The sequence below is a fragment of the Capricornis sumatraensis genome, chromosome 5 (assembly GCF_032405125.1).
Source record: "Capricornis sumatraensis isolate serow.1 chromosome 5, serow.2, whole genome shotgun sequence".
Lineage (NCBI taxonomy): Eukaryota > Metazoa > Chordata > Mammalia > Artiodactyla > Bovidae > Capricornis > Capricornis sumatraensis.
The window spans coordinates 42,770,442-42,777,302 of record NC_091073.1 but is presented as its reverse complement, the minus strand read 5'-3'; positions in this window follow the sequence as shown (position 1 = coordinate 42,777,302).

Below are 6,861 nucleotides of genomic sequence, written 5' to 3'. Positions count from 1 at the left end.
TGTTGGAGAAGACTCTTGAGAGCCCCTTGGACTGCAAGGAGATCCAACCAGTCCATTTTAAAGGAGATCGGCCCTGGGATTTCTTTGGAAGAAATGATGCTAAAGCTGAAACTCCAGTACTTTGGCCACCTCATGCGAAGAGTTGACTCATTAGAAAAGGCTCTGATGCTGGGAGGGCTTGGGGGCAGGAGGAGAAGGGGACGACCAAGGATGAGATGCCTGGATGACATCACTGACTCGATGGACGTGAGTCTGAGTGAACTCCGGGAGTTGGTGATGGACAGGGAGGCCTGGCGTGCTGCGATTCATGGGGTCACAGAGTCGGAAACGACTGAGCGACTGAACTGAACTGAACTGAACACAGGGACATCACCTTCAGAGAACAGCAGAGAAGACCTGCAGGAACTGTGATTTGTTCAGGATTAGGGGGTGAAGTGTAACGGAGAAGTAATGAGACAGAAGCCCTTGAGTATTTGTTGTGGCGCACTGCAGTCTCATTTACAGCTCAGGAACAGGCCTTTCCCTAAGGCTCTGTTTATCACAGTAACCAGAGTGGGGTTGAAGAAATGCTGCCTCCTTGTGGCTGTTTCCCACAACTACAACTTTAAAACCGGAGCATATGAGCGTGTTCAGTTGCTTCAGTTCAGTTCAGTCGCTCAGTCGTGTCCAACTCTTTGCGACCCCATGAATCGCAGCACGCCAGGCCTCCCTGTCCATCACCATCTCCAGAAGTTCACTCAGACTTACGTCCATCGAGTCGGTGATGCCATCCAGCCATCTCATCCTCTGTCGTCCCCCTTTCCTCCCGCCCCGATCCCTCCCAGCTTCAGTCTTTTCCAGTGCGTCAGCTCTTCACATTAGGTGGCCAAACTATTGGAGCTTCAGCATGAGTCCTTCCAATGAATATTCAGGATTGATTTCCTTTTGGATTGACTGGTTTGATCTTCTTGCAGTCCAAGGGACTCTCAAAAGTCTTTTCCAGCACCGTAATTCAAAAGCACCAATTCCTCGGTGCTCAGCCTTCTTTATGATCCAACTCTCACATCCATACGTGTTTACTCACTATTAGAGAAATGAAAATCAACACTCCAATAAGGTACCAACTCTTCTTCATCAGAATGACCATCAAAAGTCCACACACAATAAATGATGGAAAGGGTGTGGAGAAAAGGGAAACCTCCTACAGGACTGGTGGGATTGTAAATCGGTAACAGTCACTGTGGAGAACAGCACCGAGGGTCTGTAAAAACCTAAAGGGAGAGGCTCCATATGATCTGGCAGTCCCAGTCCTGGGCATATACGTGGAGAAAACTGTAACTGGAAAACACACAGGAACCCCAACGTTGATTGCAGCACTACTGACAAAATCCAAGTGATGGAAACAACAATATCTGCCAGCAGGTGAGTGGGTATAGACGCTGTGGCGTGTATATACAATGGAATATCACTTAGGTGTAGAACAGATGAAATTGTGCCACCTTCAGCAAAGCGGGTGATTCTAGAGAGTGCCACCTTCAGCAAAGCGGGTGATTCTAGAGGATATTATGCTGAGTAAAAGAAGTCAGGCAGAGAGGCAACACTCTATCTTATCGTTGACACATGGAATCTCAAAAGAAAAGAAATGAATGTACTTAAGAAAACAAACAGACTCACAGCTATAAAAAAGAAACTAGTGGTTACCAGTGGGAATACACAGATGAAACCATCCTTATGGCCAAAAGCAAAGAAGAACTAAAGAGCCTCTTGATGAAAGTGAAAGAGGAGAGTGAAAAAATTTGCTGAAAGCTCAATATTCAGAAAACAAAGATCATGGCATCTGGTCCCATCACTTCATGGCAAATACCTGGGGAAACAATGGAAACAGTGACAGACTTTATTTTTTGGGGGGGCTCCAAAATCACTGCAGATGGTGACTGAAGCCATGAAATTAGAAGATGCTCGCTCCTTGGAAGAAAAGCTATGACCAACCTAGACAGCATATTAAAAAGCAGAGACATTACATTACCAACAAAGGTCTATCTGGTCAAAGCTATGGTTTTTCCAGTGGTCATGTATGGATGTGAGAGTTAGACTATAAAGAAAGCTGAGTGTGGAAGAACTGATACTTTTGAACTGTGGTGTTAGAGAAGACTCTTGAGAGTCCCTTGGACTTCAAGGATATCCAAGCAGTCCATCCTAAGGGAAGTCAGTCCTGACTATTCATTGCAAGGACTGATGCTGAAGCTGAAACTCCAGTACTTTGGTCACCTGATGCAAAGAACTGACTCATTTGCAAAGACCCTGAAGCTGGGAAAGATTGAAGGCGAAAGGAGAAGGGGACAACAGAGGATGAGATGGTTGGATGGCATCACCGACTTGATGGACATGAATTTGAGTAAGCTCCAGGAGGTGGTGATGGACAGGGAGGCCTGGTGTGCTGAGGTCCATGGGGGTTGCAAAGAGCTGGACATGACTGAGCAACTGAACTGAACTGGACTCTGAAATATTGAGTCTCTATGTTATGCACCTGAAAATAATACAATATTTTAAAGCATCTATACTTTCAGTTAAATAAACAAATAAATAAGCAAAATAATACTTTTGTTTAATAACAGATCAGACACAGCTAAAGAGAAAATCAGTGAAATAAAACTTATATCAGAGTTAAATATTCAGAGTTTAGTACAGACCCTTATGGCTCAGTTGATAAAGAATACACCTGCAATGAGGGAGACCTGGGTTTGGCTCCTGGGTTGGAAAGATCCCCTGGAGAAGGGAAAGGCTACCCACTCCAATATTCTGGCCTGAAGAATTCCATGGACTGCTTAGTCCATTGGGTCACAAAGAGTCGGACACGACTGACTGACTTTCATTTTACAGACACAAGAATGAAAATACAAAAACGCGGGGAAGTGATATAGAGGATATAAGGAGAAAATATGAGTTTAATTAGAATCTCAGAAGGAAAAAAGAAAGAATAGAATTAGTCAACATTTAAATTATAACAGCTGAGAGTTTTCCAGTACTAATGATAAATGAACTCACACTATCAAGTAGCAAAAAAAATCCAAATCCAGGTAATGAAAGGAATTCTATAGTTAGACACATCATGAAAAAATTGGAAAAAAATAGAAAATCCTAAAAGCTGCTAGACTAGAAATGACAGATGACTTTCAAAGGAGCATCTGTTAGTTTAAGAGAAAGCAAAGTTATTTATGGGGAAAGAAATGAGATGAACATATACAGAGCAACCAGCCTTTGAATGAAAGAACATGTACTCTGCTGTCACAGGAAAGAATAATATGGTTGTAGTTGAAGGAATGCTTATAAATTCATGGGAGTGGTGAGGAAGTCCCCATCAATGAAGTGTAAGTCAGAAAGTAGAAGACTAGATAATACATAATAGGATTGTAGGCAGTAATGGGAAATTGTGGGAAAGTGATGTATTAGATTACAACTATCACTTGAGTAAAGCAGATCCCTGGATTACGGAAGATTTGAGATATTCTTGCAGTGGAGTGGAGCAAATGACAGAAGGCAGGAAGCTGGTTGAACCGGTAAATGCCAATCTTGATGCATTTTGGAATACGTTCACTTTTTTCAGCAACTTCCACAAATCCTTAGGGAGGGGAACTTGGCAAAATATCATGCTAGTTGCAGTCAGAATTTCTGGAGCTCTGTTTCCAGAAAAGCATTTAATTCATTTGTGATTTCACAGACTGGTTGAATATAAGATCTCTAGTTTATATGTGTAAGTAAGTATATGCACAGGATTGCAGGCTATGTTCTCTGCTACCCTCACTCATTAATTTCAGCTCCTGTCTATATGGACATAGATCTGCTCTATAACGTTGTCTTTCCCATGCCTGAAGAAAGTCAGAAAGTTTTATCACATTTCTTTTCAGATTCATCTTTAATGTAAAGTTGTGGAGAAGCTCAAAGGCTATGTGTCTGCATGCTAAGTTGCTTCAGTCATGTCCAACTCTTTGCAACCCAATGGACTGTAGCCCGTCAGGCTACTCTATTCATGGGATTCTCCAAGCAAGAATCCAGGAGTGAGTTGCCATGCCTTCCTCCAGGGCCTCTTTCCCACCCAGGGATCAAACTCGTGTCTCTTACGACTCCTGTCTCAGCAGGCAACTACTTTACCACTAGCGCCACTTGGGAAGCCATTAAAGGCTATAAAAAGGGCTCAAAGGCCATTTCCTGGGCATCATTTTACTTACTTCCTTTTGTGAAAAGGCAATATTCAAACACATTAGAATATATGAATTAATCTATTGATATTATCACTAATTTGAAAAAATAAGTTTTTTTATGAGCTTATATTCTAGTTACAGCTTGTTCTTTGCAGAATAAAAAAAGAGATAAAGGGTAATTAATCACTGAAAAAATGGTAGATGAATATGTCCAATGAAAGCAATGGTGGCAGTTTTTACATCCCAATGGAGGATGTAAAGCAAATGTAATGTTACTGTAATTAGCCTCAAGTTGCCAAGGAAGAGAACCTTTTGATATATGATGTAGTTCCAGTTGGGGACTAGACTGAACTGTTACAAATCCAACAACCCTCAAGGTAAAATGGGGCTTCCCTGGTGACAGTAAAGAAGCTGCCTGCAATGCAGGAGACCTGGGTTCAATGCCTGGGTCAGAAAGATCCCCTGGAGAAGGGGATGGCAACCCATTTCAGTATTCTTGCCTGGAGGATCCCATGGACTGAGGAGCCTGGCAGGCTCCAGTCCACGTGGTTGCAGTGGGTGCAACTAACACTTTCAAGGTAAAATATCATTTAAAAGATCAGTAACCAAGTTTTCCCCAAGTTATTTTTTTTATTATTGTGATATTTAGATTTTTGCTGAACATTCAGCTCATACACACATTTAGAGTTGTTCATAACTCCCTGGTGTCTTCCTATGGGTTGTAAAACAATATGTTTGTTATGCTGCACAGAGTAGCTCATCAATAGTTAATACCAGTTTCAGGGCTGAACGGAGTTATTATTTCAGTGTTTTATTCATTGTTGCATTTCTAGCATTTAGATCAGTGTCAGACCATTTAGACATGTAATAAATATTACTTGAATTAAATTATTATATGCAGTTTAGTCATATAAAGACTCTTTGAGACAAAGTTTGGAGCATAAAGATTTAAAAAGATCTTTACCTAAAATTGGAGTAAAAATGACTGCTGTGCTCTATATTATTATTTGTATCTATGTAATAGGATATGGTTTTTCCAGTAGTCATGTATGGATATGAGAGTTGGACTGTGAAGAAAGCTGAGGGTCGAGGAGCTGATGCTTTTGAACTCTTGAGAGTTCCTTGGACTGCAAGGAGATCCAACCAGTTCATTGTAAAGGAGATCGGTCCTGGGATTTCTTTGGAAAGAATGATGCTAAAGCTGAAAGTCCAGTACTTTGGCCACCTCATGCAAAGAGTTGACACATTGGAAAAGACTCTGACACTGGGAGGGACTGGGGACAGGAGGAGAAAGGGACGACAGAGGATGAGATGGCTGGATGGCATCACTGACTCGATGGAGAGTCTGAGTGAACTCCGGGAGATGGTGATGGACAGGGAGGCCTGGTGTGCTGCGATTCGTGGGGTTGCAAAGAGTTGGACACGACTGAGCGACTGAACTGAACTGAACTGAATAGTATTCTCTCTACATAATCGCTATATTATACAATTTAGTATGGCTCTTGCTGCTGCTGCTGCTGGTAAGACACTTCGGTCATGTCTGACTCTGTGTGACCCCATAGACGACAGCCCACCAGCTCCCCCGTCCCCGGGATTCTCCAGGCAAGAACACTGGAGTGGGCTGCCATTTTATGTGGCTCTTAGGAAGCCTTATTTGTCACTATGTCCAAGACTTGTCCTTAGTTTTTAAAGACTTAAAATTTGTAAGTTTTGGCAAGTAATTAAATTTGGAGGTTGACGCATTGTAGCCAAATTCTCACAGACGTGTGTCTGTATGTATGTGTCTGTGTGTGTACTGTATTTGATGTATCATTTACAAGAAATATAACTGTTAAAGGAAGCTTCACAATTTTTGAATGGGGAATAAAGGTATTTTCATATTGATTTCTGCTTGGTGAGTATTGGTTATAATTAGGGTATCACTTTTGCTATGTTAATAGAAAATTGTATCCAACCAAAGTATCTTGAGTCATCATTTCCTTTTAAAGGGAAAATGCTGCATAATTGTCTGAGCAATAGAAGCAAAATTAAGTCTAGAATAATTATCTAATCTCTTGTTTCTAATTCATGTTGATAAGCAAATGATACTGAAGCTGAAGCTCCAATACTTGGATGGAAAGAACTGACTCACTGGAAAAGACCACGATGCTGGGAAAGGCTGAAGGGAGGAGGAGCAGGGGACGACAGAGGATGAGATGGTTGAATGGCATCACGGACTTGATGGACATTACTTCAACCAAGCTCCAGAAGCTGGTGATGGACAGCCTGGTGTGCTGCATGGGGTCACAAATAATCGGACACAAAGGAGCAACTGAACTGAACTGAACTGATAGTGAGTTTAGTGAAATAAGTTCAGAAATAATACCTTATATTCGCAAAACATGTTGTATTGTACAAAGTGTGTATACAAACGTTACCTCAATTTAGCTATTAGTCCAAATCTTCTTGACTGGGATTAACCCAGTTTTATACTTGTGTCACTGAGGCTGAGAGATTAGGTCGTAGTTAGACTGTGGCTCAGATCATGAGCACCTTATTGCCAAATTCAGACTTAAATTGAAGAAAGTAGGGAAAACCACTAGACCATTCAGGTATGACCTAAATCAAATCCCTTATGATTATATAGTGGAAGTGAGAAATAGATTTAAGGGACTAGATCTGATAGACAGAGTGCCTGATGAAC